The sequence below is a fragment of the Ovis canadensis genome, chromosome X (assembly GCF_042477335.2).
Source record: "Ovis canadensis isolate MfBH-ARS-UI-01 breed Bighorn chromosome X, ARS-UI_OviCan_v2, whole genome shotgun sequence".
NCBI lineage: Eukaryota > Metazoa > Chordata > Mammalia > Artiodactyla > Bovidae > Ovis > Ovis canadensis.
Genome location: NC_091727.1, coordinates 78,248,385 through 78,272,336, shown reverse-complemented (window position 1 = coordinate 78,272,336; position 23,952 = coordinate 78,248,385). Strand labels below are relative to the sequence as shown.

The following is a 23,952-nucleotide window of genomic DNA, read 5'->3' as shown; positions in this document are numbered from 1 at the left end:
TGTTCTCCATAGTGGCTGTACTAGTTTGCATTCCCACCAACAGTGTAGGAGGGTTCCCTTTTCTCCACACCCTCTCCAGCATTTATTGCTTGCAGATTTTTGGATCGCAGCCATTCTGACTGGTGTGAAGTGGTACCTCATTGTGGTTTTGATTTGCATTTCTCTAATAATGAGTGATGTTGAGCATCTTTTCATGTGTTTGTTAGCCATCCGTATGTCTTCTTTGGACAAATGTCTATTTAGTTCTTTGGCCCATTTTTTGATTGGGTCGTTTATTTTTCTGGAGTTGAGCTGCATAAGTTGCTTGTATATTTTTGAGATTAGTTGTTTGTCAGTTGCTTCATTTGCTATTATTTTCTCCCATTCAGAAGGCTGTCTTTTCACCTTGCTTATATTTTCCTTTGTTGTGCAGAAGCTTTTAATTTTAATTAGATCCCATTTGTTTATTTTTGCTTTTATTTCCAGCATTCTGGGAGGTGGATCATAGAGGATCCTGCTGTGATTTATGTCTGAGAGTGTTTTGCCTATGTTCTCCTCTAGGAGTTTTATAGTTTCTGATCTTACATTTAGATCTTTAATCCATTTTGAGTTTATTTTTGTGTGCGGTGTTAGAAAGTGATCTAGTTTCATTCTTTTACAAGTGGTTGACCAGTTTTCCCAGCACCACTTGTTAAAGAGATTGTCTTTACTCCATTGTATATTCTTGCCTCCTTTGTCAAAGATAAGGTGTCCATATGTGTGTGGATTTATCTCTGGGCTTTCTATTTTGTTCCATTGATCTATATGTCTGTCTTTGTGCCAGTACCATACTGTCTTGATGACTGTGGCTTTGTAGTAGAGCCTGAAGTCAGGCAAGTTGATTCCTCCAGTTCCATTCTTCTTTCTCAAGATTGCTTTGGCTATTCGAGGTTTTTTGTATTTCCATACAAAGCTTGAAATTATTTGTTCTAGTTCTGTGAAAAATGTGGCTGGTAGCTTGATAGGGATTGCATTGAATTTGTAAATTGCTTTGGGTAGTATACTCATTTTCACTATATTGATTCTTCCAATCCATGAACATGGTATATTTCTCCATCTATTAGTGTCCTCTTTGATTTCTTTCATCAGTGTTTTATAGTTTTCTATATATAGGTCTTTAGTTTCTTTAGGTAGATATATTCCTAAGTATTTTATTCTTTTCGTTGCAATGGTGAATGGAATTGTTTCCTTAATTTCTTTTTCTACTTTCTCATTATTCGTGTATAGGAATGCAAGGGATTTCTATGTGTTGATTTTATATCCTGAAGGTCCCTTGGACAGCAAGGGGATCAAACCAGTCAATCCTAAAGGAAATCCATCCTGAATATTCATTGAAATGACTGATGCTGAAACTCCAATATTTTGGCCACCTGATGTGAAGAGTTGACTCATTGGAAAAGTTCCTGAGGCTTGGAAAGTTTGAGGGCAAGAGGAGAAGAGGGCAACAGAGGATGAGATGGTTAGTTGGCATCACCAACTAAATGGACATAAGTTTTAGCAAACTCTAGGATATAGTGAAGAGCAGGGAGGCCTGACATTCTGCAGTCCATAGGGACACAAAGAGCCAGAAATAATTTAGCGACTGAACAACAATGGGAAAATATAATAGACAGTTCTTTTCTTGAGTTCTTAAAAATATGTTTGACTGTTGAAAGCAAAAAATATAGAATTATGTGATGCTACTGTTGATGTAAATAGATGCAATATATATGAAAACAGCAACATGAAAGGGGGAGTATAGAGTTCATGTATGGTGGTAAGTTTTCCACATTCCACTTCAAGTAGCAAAATATTAATTCTAGATATACTGTGAAATAGATGAGTCTGTATTTTGTAATCCTTAAAGTAACTACTGTAAAAGTTACACAAAAAATATAGTCAAAATTACAATAGATAAAACAAAATGGAAAACTAAACAACATTCAAATAATCCAAAAGAAGTTATGAAAGGGGAAACAGAGGAGAGAATGATGGGTGGTATAGGTTTTCAATAGGGAGGATTTAAGATCTTATTTTATATTTGTATTTGATTTGTTATTTGGGGAATTGGGGGGTGTTACAGGCTTTCCTCATTTTTATGTACCTTGTTGTTCAGTCCTTCAGTCTTCTGTGACCCCAAGGACTGCAGCATACCAGGCTTCCCTGTCCTTCACCATCTCTTCCCAGTGCTTGCTCAAACTTATGTCCATTGAGTCAGTAATGCCATCCAACCATCTCATCCTCTGTTGCCCGCTTATCCTCCTGCTATCAATCTTTCCCAGCATCAGGGCCTTTTCCAATGAATCAGCTCTTTGCATCAGGCTACATTCTATGGGATAGGAGAGGGTTGGACATGACTAAGTGACTAACTAACCTTACACCTAAAGCAACTAGAAAAAAAAGAACAACAACAACAACAACAACAACAGCAACAAAAACCACAAAGTTAATAGAGGAAAATAAATTGTAAAGACCAGAGCAAGAATAAATGAAAAAAAAAAATGAAAGCGACTATAACAAAGATCAATAAAACTAAAAGCTGGTTCTTTGAGAAGATAAACGAGGTTGACAAACCATTAGCCAGAATCATCAAGAAGAAAAGGGAGAAGACTCAAATTAATAAAATTAGAAATGAAGAAGGAGAAGTTACTGGATATGGAGAAGACTGGTTGCAAATAGGAAAAGGAGTACATCAAGGCTGTATATTGTCACCCTACTTATTTAACTTATATGCAGAGTACATCATGAGAAACTTTGGACTGGAAGAAACACAAGCTGGAATCAAGAATGCTGGGAGAAGTAGGCAGATGATATCACCCTTATGGCAGAAAGTGAAGAGGAACTAAAAAGCCTCTTGATGAAAGTGAAAGAGGAGAGTGAAAAAGTTGGCTTAAAGCTCAACATTAAAAAAAAAAGAAGAAGAAGCTCAACATTCAGAAAACGAAGATCATGGCATCTGGTCCCATCACTTCATCGGAAATAGATGGGGAAACAGTGGAAACAGTGTCAGACTTTATCTTATGGGCTCCAAAATCACTGCAGATGGTGACTGCAGCCATGAAATTAAAAGACATTTACTCCTTGAAAGAAAAGTTATGACCAACCTAGATAGTTTATTCAAAAGCAGAGACATTACTTTGCCTACTAAGGTCCGTCTAGTCAAGGCTATGGTTTTTCCTGTGGTCATCTATGGATGTAAGAGTTGGACTGTGAAGAAGGCAGAGCACCGAAGAATTGATGCTTTTGAACTGTGGTGTTGGGGAAGAGTCTTGAGAGTCCCTTGGACTGCAAGGAGATCCAACCAGTCCATTCTGAAGGAGATCAGCCCTGGGATTTCTTTGGAAGGAATGATGCTAAAGCTGAAGCTCCAGTACTTTGGCCACCTCATGCGAAGAGTTGACTCATTGGAAAAGACTCTGATGCTTGGAGGGATTGAGGGCAGGAGGAGAAGGGGACGACCGAGGATGAGATGGCTGGATGGCATCACAGACTCGATGGACATGAGTCTGAGTGAACTCCGGGAGATTCTGCTGGACACGGAGGCCTGGCGTGCTGCAATTCATAGGGTTGCAAAGAGTCGCACACGACTGAGTGACTGAACTGAACTGAACAACAGATCACACAGACATACAGAATATCCTAAGAGCCTACTATGAACAGCTTTATGCCAATAAAATGGACAACCGGAAGAAACAAATTCTTAAAAAAAAAACTGAACCAGGAATAAACGTAAAATATGAACAGAATCACAAACACAGAAAAACTAATAAAAACAAGCTTCCAACAAACAAAAACCCAGAGTTATATGATTCCTCAGGCACATTCTACCAAAAGTTTAGAGAAGAATTTATCCTGCTCAAACTCTTCCAGAAAATTGCAGAGGAAGGAAAACTCCCAAACTGGTTCCTAGATGCCACTATTACCCTGATACGAAAACCAGACAAAGATGCCACCAAAAAAAAAAAAAAGGTCAATATCACTGGTGAACATAGATGCAAACATCCTTAATAAAATTCTAGCAAACAGAACCCAACAACATAATAAAAGGAGCACACATCATGATTAAGTGGGCTTTACCCCAGGGATTCAAGTACTCTTCAATATGCACAAATCAATCAATGTGATTTGTATATATTAACAAATTGAAAGACAAATCTATATGATCATCTCAATAGATGCAGAGAATCAGTGGGCTTCCCTGTGGCTCAAATGGTAGAGAACCCGCCTGCAATGCAGAAGACATGGGTTTGATCCCTGGGTCAGGAAGATGCCCTGGAGAAGGAAATGGCAATCCACTCCAGCACTCTTGCCTGGAAAATCCCATGGATGGAGGAGCCTGATAGGTTACAGTCCATGGTGTCACAAAGAGTCAGACACTACTGAGCGACTTCACTCAGTATCCTTGCTTGAAGGCTTCCACAGACAGAGGAGCCTGGTAGGCTATACTCCGTGGGGTCACAAAGAGTCAGACATGACTGGGTGACTAACACACACATAGATGCAGAGAAAGTTTTGACAATGTTCAACACCTATTTATGATAAAAATTCTCCAGAAAGTAGACATAGAAGGAACTTACTGCTATATAATAAAGGCCATATACAACAAACCCACAGCAAACATTATTCTCAGTGGTGAAAAACTAAAAGCATTTCTTCTAAAACCAGAACCAAGGCAAGGGTGCCCACTCTCAGCACTATTATTCAACATAGTTTTGGAAGTCCTAGCCACAGTAATCAGAGAAGAAAAAGAAATAAAAAGAATCCAAATTGGAAAAGAAGAAATAAAACACTGTTTGCAGAGGACATGGTTCTTTACATAGAAAACCCATAAAATGCCACCAGCAAATTTTTAGCACTAATCAAAGAATATTGTAAAATCACGATATAAAATTAATTCTCAGAAATCCCTTTCACACCTATACACTAACAATGAAAAATCAGAAAGTGAAGGAAACAATCCCATTCACCATTGCAAAAAGTAATAATAATACTGAGGAACAAACTTACCTAAAGAGACAAAAGACCTACCTGTATGCAGAAAACCATAAAACACTGATGAAAGAAATTAAAGACAACACAAACAGATGGAGAGATACACCATGTTCTTTGACTGGAAGAATCAATATTGTGAAAATGACTGTATTACCCAAAGCAATCTATAGATAAATGCAATTCCTATCAAACTACCAATAGTATTTTTCACAGAACTAGAATAAAAAATTCACAATTTTTCTGGAGACGCAAAAGACCCTGACTAGCCCAAGAAATCTTGAGAAAGAAGAATGAAGCTAGAGGAATCCAACCTTTCTTACTTCAGACTTTTCTACAAAGCTATAGTCATCAAGACAGTATGGCATTGGCACAAAATAGAAATATAAACCAATGCAACAAGGTAGGAAGCCCAGAGATAAATCCACACAACTATGGGCACCTTATCTTTGACAAAGGAGGCAAAAATATACAATGGAGACAAGACAGTCTCTTCAGTAAGTGGAGCTGGGAAAACTGGGCAGCTACATGTAAAGGAATGAAATTAGCACACTTCCTAACACTATATACAAAAATAAACTCAAAACAGAATAAAAATCTAAATGAAAGGCCATATACTATAAAACTATTAGAGGAAAACATAGGCAGAACACTCTCTGACATAAATCACAGCAAGATCCTCTACAACCCACCTTCTAGAGAAATGGAAATAAAAACAAAAATAAACAAATAGGACCTCATTAAATGTAAAAGCTTTTGCATGATGAAGGATATAAGCAAGGTGAAAAGACAACCTTCATAATGGGAGAAAATAATAGCAAATGAAGCAACTGACAAAGAATTAATCTCAAAAATATACAAGAAGCTCATGCAGCTCAATATCAGAAAAATAAATGACCCAATCAAAAAGTGGTCAGAAAACCTAAAGAAGAAGACCTTCTTATCCAAAGAAGACATATGGATGGCCAATAAACATGAAAAGATGCTCAAAATCACTCATTATTAGAGAAATGCAAATCAAGGCCACAATGAGGTACCATCTCACACTGAATGGCCATCATCAAATTGTCATCATCAAAAAATCTGCAAACAATAAACACTGGACAGGATGTGGAGAAAAGGGAACACTCTTGCATTGTTGGTGGGAATGCAAACTGATACAACCACTATGCAGAACAGTATGGAGATTCATTAAAGATCTAGGAATAAAGCTTCCATATGACCCAGCAATTCCACTACTGAGCATATATCCTGAGATACATGCATATATATCCAGTTCGATGCATATATAGAATTGAAAAAGATACATGCATCCCAATGTTCATTGCAGCAATATTTGTAGCTAGGACGTGGAAGCAACCTAGATGTCCACTGGTACATGAATGGATAAAGAAGTTGTGGTACATATACACAATGGAATATTACTCAGCTATAAAACAGAACACATTTGAGTCAGTCTTAATGAGCTGGATGAACCTGGAGCCTATTATATAGAGTGAAGTAGTCAGAAAAAAAAGACAAATACTGTATATTAATCCATATATATGTGGAATCTATAAAAATGGTACTGATGTGCCTATGTCCAGGGAGGCAAAGGAGACACAGTCATAGAGAAAAGACTTTTGGACACAGTGGGAGAAAGAGAGGGTGGAATGATTTGAAAGAATAGCATTGAAACATATACATTACCATAGGTAAAATACATAGCCAGTTGGAGTTTAACGTATGACACAAGGAACCCAAAGCCAGTGTTCTGTGACTCCTGGAGAGATGGGATGAGGAGGGAGGGGGATTCAGGAGGGAGCGGACACATGTATATCTATGGCCGATTCATGTTGTTGTATGGCAGAGGACACCACAATATGTAAAGCAATTATCCTCTAATTAAAATAAATACATATTTTTTTAAATCTGCAAACAATAAATGTTGGATAGGGTGTGGAGAAAAGAGAACCCTTTCGCACTTTTGGTGGGAATGCAAATTGATACAATGACTATGGAGAACAGAATGGAGATTCCTTAAAAACCTAGGAATAAAACTGCCATATAACCCAGCAATCCCCCTACTGGGCATATACCCTGAGGAAACCATAACTGACAAATACACATGTACCCCAATGTTCATTGCAGCACTATTTACAATAGCTAGGAAATGGAAGCAACATAGATATCCAACAAGAGATGAATGGATAAAGAAATTGTGGTACATATACCCAAAGAATATTACTCAGCTTAAAAGGAATGCATTTGAGTCAGTTCTGATGAAGTGGATGAACCTAGAGCCTATTATACAAAGTGAGGTAAGTCAGGAAGAGAAAGACAAATACTGTATAGAAACACATATATATGGAATCAAGAAAGATGGTAATGATAAACTTATCTGCATGGCAGCACCAGAGATACAGACATAAAGAACAGACTTTTGGACCCAGTGGGTGAGAGAGAAGGTGGGATGGTTTGAGAGAGTAGCACTGAAACATATACACTACCACATGCAAAGTAGAGACCCAGTGAGAATTTGCTGTGTGACACAGGGAACCCAAAGTTGGTGCTCTGTGATAACCTAGAGGGATGGGATGGGGAGGGAGATGGGAGGAAGGTTTTAGAGGGAGGGGACATATGTATATGTATGGTTGATGTATGTCAAAAACCATCATAATATTGTAAGTAATTATCCTATTAAAATAAAATTTAAAATTTTAATATGAATCAGATGAAAAGATTCTGTGAATTTTGGAAGCAACTGTATCACTGCACACTGATAAGAATTACTCAAATAAAAATTCCTGCAATTCCTGGCAAGGATGTGGAGCAAATTAAAATCTCATGCATTGTTGATATTGACCTAAAACTGTTAGGGGAAACACTGACTGAAACCACCTACCCTGGCCAGGCAAGATAGTAGCCACGTGCATGTGTGCATGCATGCTCAGTTGCTTCAGTCTTGTCCAAATCTTTGCAACCCTACAAACTGTAGCCATGGTTGGCTACGTGGAAGGTTGTCACACCTTCCTCCAGGGGATCTTCTTGACCCAGGCATCAAACCTGCATCTTTTGCACTGCAGGCAGGTTTTTATCGCTGAGCCACCAGGAAAGCCCAGCCACTTGCATGAGTTACCTTCAACAGGAGACCCTGATAAGAAATGCAGAACTTACTAGCTACCACCAACCAAAAGAATTTGGGAAAGGTCAAAAGGAGAGAGGGGACTGCAGTTCATATATCCTACCAACTTCCCAGAATCCTTCTCGCTGGAATTCACCTTGGCTGAGACAGGCACACAATCAGAGTGCAAGGACCATGAGTCAGCGTGATTGGCCAGAGACAACCTGGAAATCAATCCAATTACCATAAAATCCAAGACTGCAAGCCACATGGCAGAGCAGTTCTCCCGGGTTCCTTTACCCTGCTGATCTCTGCTTGGGCACCCCTTCCCAATAAATTCTCTTGCTTTGTCAGCAAAAAAAAAAAAAAGACAGATAGTACAAACAGAAAATAAATAATTAAATGGTAGACCCAATTCTGGACATTACTAGGTATTTATTCTAGGGAAATGAAAGCCATGTTCACACAAATACCTACATAAGTATTTACAGCATCTCTATTTATAAATGCCAAAAGTTTGTAACAACTAGGATGTACTGCAATGGGTAAATTGACATACAAACAGTTCATTCATACAATAAAATGCTACTCAACAATAAAAAGGAAAGAACGACTTAGATAAATCTGGAGAATGTCATATTGAGTAAAAAAAAATCCAGTCTCAAAAAATTGCATGCTATATGAATCTATTTTAATAACATTGTTGAAAAGATCAAACTATAGAAACAGAAAACAGATCAGTGGTTGCCAGGAATTCAGAAGTAGGCGAGGGTGTAACTATAAAGAAGTGACACAATAGAATTTTGGGAAGTGATGGAATAGTTTTGTACACTGTTGTGGTGGTTACACAAATATATACATGTGTTGTTGCTGCTGCTGCTGCTTAGTCACTTTGGTCGTGTCCGACTCTGTGCGACCCTATGAACTGCAGCCCGCCAGGTTCCTCTGTCCATGGGATTCTCTAGGCAAGAGTACTAGAGTGGGTTGCCATGACCTTCTCCAGGGAATCTTCCCGACCCAGGGATCGAACTTGGGTCTTCTGCATTTCAGGCAGATTTTTTTTTTTTTACCACTGAGCCACCAGAGAAGCCCACATACATATGTTATGTTAGCACTTATATGTGGAATCTAAAAAATGAGACAAATAAAATGAAACAGAACCAAACATAAACAGACTCACAGATACAGAGAACAGACTAGTGGTTACCAGTGAGGAGAGGGAGAATTGGAGAGGCAAGGTAAGTGTAGGGGATTAAAAGTTACAAGCTAATATGGATAAGACAAACAAGCTACAAGGATATATTGTACAGGAAAGGGAATATAACCAGTATTTTATAATAATTTTAAATGGAGTATAATCTTTAAAAATATTGAGTCATTATGTCGTACATCTGAAACTAATATAATAATGTAAATCAACTAAACTTCAATAAAAAACATTCATAGAACTGTATACTGAAAGAAAAATTCAATTTTACTGTATCATATTAAAAAATAAACAGGTGATTAATTAGCTACTTATATGCCCTTGATATTTATTTCTGTTAGTCGCCTTGAATAGGCCATAAAATATCTTCAATCCTAGACAGTCTTCAGCTAATAGATGATTTTTTTTACAATAGAACTATAAACTACAATCAGTGTCATGAATTGCCTAATTATTCTTCCTTTAATAATATTTAATTCTAGTCCATCTTTACATGAAAAAAATAGCCTCAATATTTCACTATAATACTGTAAATTATTTGATATAGTTTCAATAAGTAATCAATCATCTGTATCACCATTATAAAGGAGAAGTTTTCATTTCAGCACATTATTAGGATTGCTACTTAGAATTTAGTGTTTTTCCAGCCATTAAGATGAGTATTTATTAAAATGGAGATAGTTGAATGGAAACTGTCTGTGGGCAGGTTGGAGCCCCTGACATATTGCTCTTAATTTGCAGTGTTTATGAACTTACTCCTTGGAAGTAAAGCTATGACAAACCTAGACAGTAAACTAAAAAGAGACATTACTTTGCCACCAAAGGTTTGTATAGTCAAAGCTATGGTTTTTCCAGTAGTCATGTATGGATGTGGGAGTTGGACCATAAAGAAAGCTGAGCACTGAAGAATCAATGCTTTGAACTGTGGTGTTGGAGAAGACTCTTGAGAAATCCTTGGACTGCACGAATATCAAGCCAACAGACTGTTCTATACATCTGTGTCTCTTTTGCTATCTTGAATACAGGGTTATCTTACCATCTTTCTAAATTCCATGTATATGCATTAGTATACTCTATTGGTGTTTTACTTTCTGGCTTACTTCACTCTGTATAATAGGCTCCAGTTTCATCCACCTCGTTAGAACTGATTCAAATGTATTCCTTTTAATGGCTGAGTAATACTCCATTGGGTTTATGTACCACAGCTTTCTTATCCATTCATCTGCTGATGGACATCTAGGTTGCTTTCCATGTCCGCTATTATAAACAGTGCTGTGATGAACATTGAGGTACACGTGTTTCTTTCAATTCTAGTATCCTTGGTGTGTATGCCCAGTAGTGGGATTACTGGGTCATAAGGCAGTTCTATTTCCAGTTCCTTAAGGAATCTTCACACTGTTCTCCATAGTGGCTGTACTAGTTTGCATTCCCACCAACAGTGTAAGAGGGTTCCCTTTTCTCCACACCCTCTCCAGCATTTATTGTTTTTAGACTTTTGGATAGCAGCCATTCTGACTGGCATGAAATGGCACCCTATTGTGATTTGATTTGCATTTCTCTGATAATGAGTGATGTTGAGCATCTTTTCATGTGTTTGTTAGCCATCTGTATGTCTTCTTTGGAGAAATGTCTGTGTAGTTATTTGGCCCATTTTTTGATTGGGTTATTTATTTTTATGGAATTGAGCTGCAGGAGTTGCTTGTTTATTTTTGAGATTAGTTGTTTGTTAGTTGCTTCATTTTCTATTATTTTCTCCCATTCTGAAGGCTCTCTTTTCACCTTGCTTATAGTTTACTTTGTTGTGCAGAAGCCTTTAATTTTAATTAGGTCCCATTTGTTTATTTTTGCGTTTATTTCCAATATTCTATGAGGTGGGTCATAGAGGATCCTGCTGTGATTTATGTTGGACAGTGTTTTGCCTATGTTCTCCTCTAAGAGTTTTATAGTTTCTGGTCTTACATTTAGATCTTTAATCCATTTTGAGTTTATTTTTGTGTATGGTGTTAGAAAGTGTTCTGGTTTCATTTTTTTTACAAGTGGTTGACCAGTTTTCCCAGCACCACTTGGTTAAGAGACTGTCTTTTCTCCATTGTATATTCTTGCCTCCTTTGTCAAAGATAAGGTGTCCATAGGTGCATGCATTTATCTCTGGGCTTTCTATTTTGTTCCATAGATCTATATTTCTGTCTTTGTGCCAGTATCATACTGTCTTGATGACTGTGGCTTTGTAGTAGAGCCTGAAGTCAGGCAGCTTGATTCCTCCAGTTCCATTCTTCTTTCTCAAGATTGCTTTGGCTATTCGAGGTTTTTTGTATTTCCATACAAATTGTGAAATTATTTGTTCTAGCTCTGTGAAAAATATCGCTGGTAGCTTGATAGGGATTGCATTGAATCTATAGGTTGCTTTGGGTAGTATAATCATTTTCACTATGTTGATTTTTCCGATCCATGAACATGGTATATTTCTCCATCTATTAGTGTCATCTTTGATTTCTTTCACCAGTGTTTTATAGTTTCTATATATAGAAAAACACCAATACAGTATACTAACACATATATATGGAATTTAGAAAGATGATAATGATAACTCTGTATGCAAGACAGAAAAAGAGACACAGATGTATGGAACAGTCTGTTGGACTCTGGGAGAAGGAGAGGGTGGGATGATTTGGGAGAATGGCATTGAAACATGTATAATATCAAATATTAAATGAATCGCCAGTCCAGGTTCAATGCAGGATACAGGATGCTTGGGGATGGTACAGTGAGATGACCCAGAGGGATGGTATGGGGAGGGAGGTGGGAGGGGGATTCAGGATGGGGAACATGTGTACACCCGTGGTGGATTCATGTTGATGTATGGCAAAACCAATACAATATTGTAAAGTAATTAACCTCAAATTAAAATAAATAAATTTATATTTAAAAAATTAAAAAAAAACTGTGTAATAATAATAACAATAAAGAATATCAAGCCAGTCAGTCCTAAAGGAAAACAACCCTGAATATTCATTGGAAAGGCTGATGCTGAAAATGAAGCCCTAATACTTTAGCCACCTGATCTAAATAGCTGAGTCATTGGAAAAGACCCTAATGCTGGGGAAGATTAAAGGCAGAAGGAGAAGGGGACGACAGAGGATGAGGTGTTTGGATGGCATCACCAACTCATGTACATGAGTTTGCACAAGCTCTGGGCGATGATGAAGGACACGGAAGCCTTTCCTGATGCAGTCCATGGGGTTGAAAAGTCAGACATGACTGATAGACTGAACTGTATCTATGAGCTTTAACCAAACACAGACCTGTTATGTTTTGTCCTTTCCTGAAATCACAAAGGTGGCAAATAACCTAGTTCCTAGTGATTCTCCTGAGAAGGTTGTGTCTGCGGTTGCTTCTAGTAGTTAGAAACTTTTAGTTCTAGTACCATAATAGTTTAATTGTCTATTTTTCTTCAATAACAGGCCTGACTTTCTTGGGTGTCAATCCTTTATTAAGAGAGAAAATCATTATGGCTGAAAAATTATCAGTATGTATATATAAATATATACATGATTGCTGCCATGAAATTAAAAGATGCTTACTCCTTGGAAGGAAAGTTATGATCAACCTAGACAGCATATTAAAAAGCAGAGACATTATTTTGCCAGCAAGGAGATCCAACCAGTCCATCCTAAAGGAAATCAGTCCTGAATATTCATTGGAATGACTGATGTTGAAGCTGAAGCTCCAATACTTTTGCCACCTGATATGAAGGGCTGACTCATTTGAAAAGACTCTGATGCTGGGAAAGATTGAAGACGGGAGAAGGGGAAGACAGAGGATGAGATGGTTGGATGACATCACCAACTTAATGGACATGAGTTTGAGTAAACTCTGGGAGTTGGTGATGGACAGGGAAGCTTGGTGTGCTGCAGTCCATGGGGTCACAAAGAGTTGGGCACGACTGAGTGACTGAACTGAACTGAACTGATATATAAGTATATTTAAAGCCACAATGAAATATCCCTTATATTGGATCTTCTGTTTTAGAACAGGGACTTCAAGTCCCTGGATGAGAAAAATGAAGCCTGTAACCCAGGTTGCTACTGGCAAGTATCATATAAAAATAGGAGGAAATTGCTTTAGGATGCTGTGGAGAACAGATTTGAGAAACCCCCGCCCCTGCAAAATTAACAACCTAATAGTATCTTAGAGCTGTTGAATCAACCAACTCTGAATCTCTTCCTATCTCTAGTATCCTTATTAAGATAAAAATATCCGTTTTGTTTATGCTTCTTTGAGTCAAGTTTTCCACTACCTGTTGGTAAAATCATTCTGATATATAAATGTAATGTGCAAAGCAGTCTCTTATTAGTAGTGGTATTATAGAGGCTTTAATTCTTTTTTAGAACTTGCTAGCTTTTCCAAATGTTTTACAGCAGAGATGAACTGCTGCCAGAATTAGGAAAGAAAAATAAAGGTTCCTTTAAAATAATATTTCATATTATAAAATAAGCATATAGTCATTGTATGAAATATGGGAAACAGTAAAACACAAAACAAATAAAAATTCTTATAAATACATTATTTCAAAATGTATTTTTTGTTGTGTTCTTCTAGTCTTTTTTCTATGTAGGCATATTTTTTACAAAAATGAAATCACCTCTTTCATGACCTGCTTTTCCGCTTGTTAATTTATGAACATTAGACATGACATTAAATCTATGTTTTAATATTAATGGCTGCATAATTAGTTCACATTATGGGTAAATTGGGCTTCCCTGGTGGCTCAGATGGTAAAGCATCTGCCTGCAATGCGGGAGACCCAGGTTCAATTCCTGGGTAGGGAAGATCCCCTGGAGAAGGAAATGGCAATCCACTCCAGTACACTTGCCTGGAAAATCCCATGGATGGAAGAGCCTGATAAGCTACAGTCCATGGGGTCTGGATAAAGTAATACATTCTTGGATATTTGCATTGATCATTACTCAAAAGTGGAACTGCTAGATCATATGGTAGATGAATTTTTAAAATTTTGAGGACTCTCCTTTTTTTTTTTTTTGGCTGTGCCACACGGCTTCCAAGTCCCCAACCAGGGATCAAGCTGAACCCCCTGCAGTAGAAGAGGGGAGTCTAACCCTCTTTGTCTAACTGGACTATTAAGGAAGTCCTTCTCTTGTCTTTTTTTTTTTTTAAGTGATTTTATTTATTTATTTTTGGCTATGCTAGGTGTTCGTTGTTGTGCAGGTTTTCTCTAGTTGTGGATAGTGGGGGCTATTTTCCAGTTGTGCTGCACAGGCTTCTCACTGTGGTGGTTTCTCTTGTCGCAGAGCATGAGTTCTAGGCTGCATGGGCTTCAGTCATTGTGGTGTGTGGGCTCAGTAGTTGTAACTCCAGGGCTTTAGAGCACAAGCTCAATAATTGTGGTGCACAGGTTTAGTTGTTCCATGACATGTGGGAGCTTCCTGAACCAGGGATTGAACGTGTGTCTCCTGCATTTGCATGCGGATTCTTTAGCACTGAGCAACCAGGGAAGCCCCCTTGTCTTCTTGATGATAACCATTCTAACAGGTAAGAGGTGATATCTCATTGTGGTTTTGATTTGCATTACTCTGATGATTAGTGATGTTGAGAATCTTTTCATTCGTTAGCCATTTGAATATCATATTTGGAAGGATATCTATTTATTTCATCCGTCAATTTTTAATTAGACTGTTAGTTGTTGTTATTGAGTGTTACGAGTTCTTTTTTGAATATTAACCCCTTATTTGATATATGGTTTAGCAAATTTTTCTTCCATTCTGCAAGTTGCCTTTTTATTTCATTGACTGTTTCTTTTGCTACGCAAAAGCTTTTATGTTTGATGCAGTCCCACTGGTTGATTTTTGATGTTTGTGCTTTTGGTGTCATATCTAAAAAATCATTGCCATGACCAATGTCAAGGAATTTCCTTAGACTTTCCTCTAGGAGTTTTATGGCATCATGTCTAATGTTCAAGTCTTTGACCCATTTCAAGTTAATTTTTCTGAATGGTGTGAAATAGGACTCATTTTCATTGTTCAGCATTTCTACCCATTATAGCTGTGCAAATGAATAGAAATGCATCACAGAAAACTTATCATCACCTATACTGCAGGAGTTGCCAATCTATAGTCAACACAATTTTTTTAAACAAAATCTTATTTTAACACAGCCACTTTCATTTCTTTGCACATTATCTATGGCTGCTTTTGTAGTACAAAACAATTATGAGTAGTTGAGTAAGAGAGTCTATGGCCTGTAAATCCTAAATTATTTACTATCTGGACTGTCAGAGAAAATATCTGTTTTAGGAGAAAAAAAAGCCGTTTCTAAGGGAGTCACTTCAAATTTTATCTAATTTAAATATAAATAAAGCTGATAGAAAATTTTGGTGTTGCAAATGCCATGCTTAAAAAGAAAGGTGCTAGCCCACTTGGAAGGTCTATTTGACTTTGATTTATAATAAAATAAACCTGTTTATTTTAGATTCTAACTAGTCTGCTTTATTTAACATTGCCAGAAATAGAAAGTGACTAATTACCATGCTTTTCATTGTTTAAATCATAAAAATTAGCAGGGTATACTACAGATGAACTGTAACACCTTTGATTCATATGTGTATTTATAGTCTTTTTAAATCTTCTGCAGAATTACCTATACAGAAGCATATGAAAATTTTAATATTTTGGTTTTGTTTTTAAAAAGGAGAGGGAGAACAAAATAGAAAGGTAGTCATGGTTACTCTACTCACAAGTAATTAATTTCTACTAAAGAATGACATTGACAAATATCAAGCTTTTTGTATAGCTACACAAATGCACATTTGGTGGGTCTTGAACAAAGATCTGATAGGATAGAGAACCAGGGGAAATACCCTCCCAATGATTCTCCCTATCATAAGAGTAAGAATGGCTACTTGAAAATAGATAACTGTTTTCTTTGGATAAAACCTGTTAGTAGTTCATGGCCTGACAGTTAATTCTAACCCTCTCCTTCAAGAATGCCCCAAGAGTGTATTCATCAAGGAGACTGAAGGCTTCTTTTGGGATGCATATGCCTGACCTGCCCATCAGGAATTCATAATCCCAGTGCTAATGCTTATCTGAATTTTTTAAAAAATTGTTCATCACTATTAATTTTAGTTCACATACATTAAAATTAAGTTTTTTATTTGTGAACTGGTCTATGAATTTTAATGCATGAATGAATTCTTGAAATCACCACCATTATAGGATAAAGAACAATTCCAATGCTACTCACTTTGTATTCAGACCTTCTTCTCAGTACTAATGCATGATATTCATTGTCTCTATAGACTTATCTTTTCCATAAATTCATAAACAGAATAACATATCATGTATCTTTTGGGTCTGCATTCTTTAACTTAGTAAAACGCACTTAAGCTTCATTCATCCATATATAAATACACAATCAATTCATTTTTTACTGCTGAGTAGAATTTTATTGTATGACTGTGTAATTGTTGCAAAACATCTGGGCTGTTTTCTGTTTGGGGCACTTATGATTAAAACTGTAATAAATATTTGTGTGTACTCTTCTCTGTAAACATAAGTTTTAACTTCTCTAGGATAAATACATGGAAATGGGATTGATGGATGTCATGGCAACTCTATATTAACTTTCATAAGAAACTGCCAAAATGTTTGTCAAAGTGGCTGCACCTACTTCATTCTTCCACCAGCAGCGGTACAGTGTCTCAATTGTTCCTTATCCTTGTCAGCACCTGCTCTTGCTGCTCAGTCACTAAGTTGTGTCCATTTCTTTGCAATCACATGGACTGAAAACTCCAGACTCCTCTTCCTCCACTATCTCTCAGAGTTTGCTCAAATTCATGTTCATTGAGTTGGTGACAATATCTAATCATCTCATCTTCTGCCTCCTTTTCCTTTTGCCTTCAATCTTTCCAAGGATCATGGTCTTTTCCAGTGAGTCAGCTCTTTGCATGAGATGGCCAGTATTGGAGTTTCAGCATCAGTCATTCTGATGAATATTCAGGGTAGATTTCCTTTAGGAGTGAATGGTTTCATCTCCTTGCAGTCCAAGGGATTCCCAAGAGTCTTCTTCAACACAACGGTTCAAAAGCATCAGTTCTTTGGTGTGTAGGCTTCTTTATGGTCCAACTCTCACATCCATTCATGACTACTAGAAAAACCATTGCTTTGACTATATGGACCTTTATTGGCAGAGTAATGTCTCTGCTTTTTAATATGCTGTCTAGGTTGTCATAGCTTTTCTTCCAAGGAGCAAGCATCTTTTAATTTCATGGCTGCAGTCACCATTGGAGAAGGCAATGGCACCCCACTCCAGTAATCTTGCCTGGAAAATCCCATGGACAGAAGAGCCTGGTAGGCTGCAGTCCATGGGGTCACTAAGAGTCGAGCATGACTGAGCGACTTCCCTTTCACTTTTCACTTTTCATGCATTGGAGAAGGAAATGGCATCCCACTCCAGTATTCTTGCCTGGAGAATCCTAGCGACAGAGGAGCCTGGTGGGCTGCTATCTATGGGGTCGCACAGAGTCAGACACGACTGAAGCGACTTAACAGCAGCAGTCACCATCTGCAGTGAATTTGGAAACCAATAAATTAAAGTCTGTTACTGTTTTCATTATTCCCCCATCTATTTGCCCTGAAGTGATGGGACTGGATGCTATGATCTTAGTTTATTGAATGTTGAGTTTTAAGCCAGTTTTTTCCATCTCCTCTTTCACCTTCATCAAGAGGCTCTTTAGTTCCTCTTTGCTTTCTTCTGTAAGAGTGGTGTCATATGCACATATGAGGTTATTGATATTTCTCTCGGCAGTCTTGATTCCGGCTTGTGGCTCATCCAGCCCGGCATTTTGCATGATGTACTCCACAATTGCCTGCAAGGAGATCCAACCAGTCCATCCTAAAGGAAATCAGTCCTGAATATTCACTGGAAGGACTGATGCTGAAGCTGAGACTCCAATACTTTGGCCACCTGCTGAGAAGAATCTACTCATTGGAAAAGACCCTGATGTTGGGAAAGACTGAAGGTGGGAGGAGAAGGGGATGACAGAGGATGAGATGGTTGGATGGCATTATCGACTCAATGGACATAAATTTAAGTAGGCTCCAGGAGTTGATGATGGACAGGGAAGCTTGGTGTGCTGCAGTCCATGGAGTTGCAAAGAGTCGGACACGACTGAGCACCTGAACTGAACTGGACTGACTCCACCTGCGTATTTGAGGTTGTTGGTATTTTCCCCAGCAATCTTGATTCCAGCTCGTGTTTCATCCAGCCTGGCGTTTTGTATGATGTACTCTGCATATAAGTTAAATAAGCAGGGTGACAATAAACAGTCTTGACACTCCTTTCCCGATTTTAAACCAGTTTTTCCATGCAAATTTCTAACTCTTGCTCCTTGACACGCATACAGATTTCTCAGGAGACAGGTAGGGTGGTCTGGTATTCTTAAGTTTTCAAGAATTTTTCACAATTTGCTGTGATCCACACAATCAAAGGCTTTTCATAGTCAATGAAGCCAAAATTTGTGTTTTTTTGGAATTCCCTTGCTTTCTCTATCATCCAATGGATGTTGGCAATTTGATCTCTGGTTCCTCTGCCTTTTCTAAACCCAGCTTGTACATCTATAATTTCATTATTGGTTCACACACTGGTGTAGCCTAGCTTGAAGGATTTTTAGCATAACCTTATTAGCATGCAAAATGAGTGTAATTGTGTCATAATTTGAACATTCTTTGGCACTGCCCCTCTTTGGGACTGGAATGAAAACTGACCTTATCTAGTCCTGTGCCCACTGCTGAGTTTTCCAAAATTGCTGTCATATTGAGTGCAGCACTTTAACACTATCCACTATTGTTTTTCAGAATTTTAAATGGGGGGGGCAGTTCTAAGATGGCAGAGGAATAAGACAGGGATACCACTTTCTCCCCCACAAATTCATCAAAAGAACATTTGAACGCTGAGCAAATTCCACAAAACAACTTCTGAATGCTGGCAGAGGACATCAGTCACCCGGAAAGGCAGCCCATTGTCTTTGAAAGGAGGTAGAACAAAATATAAAAGATAAAAAGAGAGACAAAAGAGTTAGGGATGGAGACCCATGGCCGGGGGGGGGGGGGGTGTGTGGAGTCTTAAAATAGAAGTTTCCAAACACCAGGAAACACTCTCTCCAGCAGGTCTGTTGCGAGCCTCGGAATCTCAGAGGGCGACATAACTGGGAGGAAAAATAAATAAATCATTAAAACCCATAGATTATGCACCTAACAGCAACTCCCAGCGGAGCAGCAGCCCAGAGGCTCACATCCGGGCTGGACAGTGAGGCACGGGCTGCATTGTTTAGGGTAAGGACCGGGCCTGAATGCCCCGAGGGCAATCTGAGGGAACTAGCTTGAAATAGCAACCTAGATAGTGGGATAGGTATCCCATGAAATGCCCTAACCTAAGACACCACCAGGCCTGCTCACAGAACAAAGGACTGAGCAGAGCTAGCCAGCTGAGGACAGGCCCATCCCCCACCGGAGACAGGTAGGCGAAGGCAGCCAGAGCCGAAATTGGGCAACGTGGCCCCAGAGAGGCATCCTGTACCAAACTGCAAGCAGACTTCATTGCTAACCAAGATTTCTTGGGATTCTGAACGGTTGACATCTGCCGGGAGGGTCACAGCCAGAAATCAGCTCCCCAGAAGAGACACACGGCATACCTGAGAAGACGCTCCTGTTGTATGTACACCCAGAAAACCGAGCCGCTGGGACGGGGGAGGAGATAAGTCACAGCTTTCAACTGGGGGCGACGGTGCTCGCTAAGCACCTGGTCACCTGAGCTGCTCGGACCTGGGTAGGGCACAAAACGCAGGTCCAACCAAGTCTGCACCTTTGTGAAGTACCTGAGAATCTGAGCTTGAGTGGCTTAGACCTGGGGAGTGCATACAACCCAGGACCAGCTTCAGACAGTTCCCAGCAGAGTAACCTAGAGCCTGAGCTGTGTAGACTGGGAAAGCACACAGGCTGTGAGTGGGGCAAACCCAGTGTGGCTGAATCACTGTGAACACATGCCAGTGATATTTGTTTGCAGTGTTCCCCCCTCCCCACAGGACGACTGAACAAGTGATCCTTAAAAAAGTGACCACCACAGCCCTGCTTGTGTCAGGGCGGAAATTAGACACTGAAGAGACCAGCAAACAGAAGAAGCTAAGATAAACAGAAGGAACTGCTTTGGAAGTGACAGGTGTAATAGATTAAAACAGTGTAGTTAGCACCAACTACATAGGAAGGGGCCTGCAGACCTTGAGAAGTACAAGCTGGACCAAGGAACTATATGAAAATGAATTGACCCCACACTGTCCGCTGCAGCTCCAGAGAAAGTCCTAGATATATTTTTACTGTTATCATTTTTTAATTAAAAACAAATTTATTTTAAAGTCCCCTATTACTCCTTTAATTTTCATTTTTATAACCTACTATTACCTTACAAAAAAAAAACAGACCCTATTTTTAAAGCAAACTTCATAAACATATATTATATAATTTTTGGGCTTTTTTAAAATATTGCATTTTTGAGAATCTAAACTCTACTCTAGATTTTTAATCTTTGCTTTTTGGTATTTGTTATCAACTTTGTACCTTTAAGAACCCAGTCTTCAGTACCCGTTTTCACTTGGGAGCAGATTATGTCAGCCACTATGGAGAACAGTGTGGAGATTCCTTAAAAAACTGGAAATAGAACTGCCATATGACAGAGCAATCCCACTGCTGGGCATACACACTGAGGAAACCAGAATTGAAAGACACACGTGTACCCCAATGTTCATCACAGCAATATTTATAATAGCCAGGACATCGAAGCAACCTAGATGTCCATCAGCAGATGAATGGATAAGAAAGCTGTGGTACATATACACAATGGAATATTACTCAGCCATTAAAAAGAATACATTTGAATCAATTCTAATGAGGTGGATGAAACTGGAGCCTATTATACAGAGTGAAGTAGGCCAGAAAGAAAAATGCCAATACAGTATACTAACGCATATATATGGAATTTAAAAGGTGGTAATGATAACCTTGTATGTGAGACAGAAAAAGAGACACAGATGTATAGAACAGTCTTTTGGACTCTGTGGAAGAGGATGAGGGTGGGATGATATGGGAGAATGGCATTGAAACATGTAAATTATCACATGTGAAACAAATCACCAGTCCAGGTTTGATGCATGATACAGGGTGCTTGGGGCTGGTGCACTAGGATGACCCAGAGGGATGGAATGTGGAGGGAGGTGGGAGGGTGGTTCAGGATGGGGAACACATGTACACCCATGGCAGATTCATATCAATGTATGGTAAGCCAGTACTATATTGTAAAGAAAAAAATAAATAAAATTGAAAAAATATTTAAAAGAAAGAAAAGTAGGAAAGAGTGAGCCTGGTCCCTTACAGACTAATATGGATTCCTCCCAGAAAAAAACTTGCTCGGGTCAAGAATAATTTTAGGCATTTATCTATTCTGATTTTCTGGTATCACAGGAACTAAGCATCTTCAAGGGTGTTTATCTAGAATAAGTTCATAATGGAATTCCCTGTTGCCTTTGGCCCACTGTGATCACTGGACTGTAATGTCAAGGCAATGTCATCCTCTGAATGGGAGGCTCAGGCTTCTGTTCACTTTTTGCTCTTTGGAGAATTTTTCTAAAAATTTACATTTGTATTTCCCAGAAATATAATCACAAGTCTGAATGTATAATTGTTTGGAGAAGTCATTTCCTTATTGTAATGTAGAAAAATTGTAAAGGATAAAAATTTCACTTATTCAGTAGGTGAATAAGTAAATTGTGACCGTTTGTATTTGGAATAAAATAGGAAAATTTAAAAAAAAAAGAATTTTAAATAGCTCAGCTGGAATTCTATCATTTCCACTAGCTTTGTTTGTAGTAATGCTTCCTAAGGCCTACTTGACTTCACATTCCAGTATGTCTGGCTCTAGGAGATCAGCCACATCATCGTGATTATGCTGCTCATTAAGATCTTTTTTGTACAGTTTTCTGTGTATTCCTACCACCCCTTCTTAATCTCTTTTTGCTTCTTTTAGGTTCTTACCATTTCTGTCCTTTATTGTACCCATCCTTGCATGAAATGGTCCCTTAATACTTACATTTTTTTTTTAAACATCTCTAGTCTTTCCCATTGTATTGTTTACCAGTACTTTTTAGTGTCAGGTTTTTATAACTGTATATTTCCAATCTAATAAGTATTTAATGGCATCGCATGGCTTTAATTTAAATTACCCTGACAACTTATGATGCTGAGTGTATTTCATGCTCTTTGGTTCAGTTCAGTTCATTCACTCTGTCATGTCCGACTCTTTGCAACCCCATGGACTACAGCACACCAGGCTTTCCTGTCCATCACCAACTCTCAGAGCTTGCTCAAACTCATGTCCATTGAGTCGATGATGCCATCCAACCATCTCATCCTCTGTCATCCCCTTCTCCTCTGGCCTTCAATCTTTCCCAGGCAGGGTCTTTTCCAATGAGTCAGTTCTTCACATCAGGTGGCCAAAGTATTGGAGCTTCAGTTTCAGCATCAGTCCTTACATGAATATTCAGGATTGATTACCTTTAGGATTGACTAGTTTCTTCTCCTTAGAGAAGGCAATGGCAACCCACTCCAGTACTCTTGCCTGGAAACTCCCATGGATGGAGGAGCCTGGTAGGCTGCAGTCCATGGAGTCGCAAAGAGTCAGACACGACTGAGCAACTTCACTTTCACTTTTCACTTTCATGCATTGGAGAAGGAAATGGGGCCCCACTCCAGCGTTCTTACCTGGAGAATCCCAAGGATGAAGGAGCCTGGTAGGCTGCTGTCTACGGGGTCATGCAGAGTCAGACATGACTGAAGCGACTTAGCAGCAGCGGTTTCATCTCCTTGCAGTCCAAGGAACTCACAAGAATCTGTACAACACCACAATTCAAAAACAACATTTCTTTGGCATTCAGCTTTTTTTATAGTCCAACTCTCACATCCATACATGACTCGGAAAAAACATGCCTTTGAGTAGATGGACCTTTGTTGGCAATGTAATGTCTCTGCTTACTTATGGGAGAAATACCAATAACCTCAGAGATGCAGATGACACCACCCTTATGGCAGAAAGCAAAGAGGAACTAAAGAGCCTCTTGATGAAAATGAGTGAAGAGAGTGAGAAAGCTGGCTTAAAACTCAACATTTCAAAAACTAAGATCATGGCATCTGGTCCAATCACTTCATGAAAAATAGATGGGGAAACAATGGAAACAGTGAGAGACTTTATTTTCTTTTTTTATTTATTTTAATTGGAGGCTAATTACTTTACAATATTGCAGTGGTTTTGCCATACATTCACATGAATCAGCAATAGGTGTACCTGTGTTCCCCATCCTGACCCTCCCTCCGACCTCTCTCCCTATCCCTTTTCTCAGGGTCATCCCAGTGCACCAGCCCTGAGCACCCTGCCTCATGCATCAAACCTGGACTGGTGATCTATTTCACATATGTTAATATACATATTTCAATGCTATTATCTCAAATCATCCCACCCTTGCCTTCTCCCACAGAGTCCAATAGTCTGTACTTTACATCTGTGTCTCTTTTGCTGTCTCACATATAGGATCATCATC

The 23,952-nt window shown here is 38.7% G+C and overlaps 1 non-coding gene across 1 annotated transcript; it reads left to right on the top strand.

Moving 5' to 3' along the window:
* Nucleotides 1–14,053: 14,053 nt before the first annotated feature.
* TRNAC-GCA (transfer RNA cysteine (anticodon GCA)) lies at nucleotides 14,054–14,125 on the top strand. The gene has a single exon. It is a non-coding gene; the product is annotated as a tRNA-Cys (tRNA).
* The last annotated feature ends 9,827 nt before the right edge of the window (nucleotides 14,126–23,952 follow it).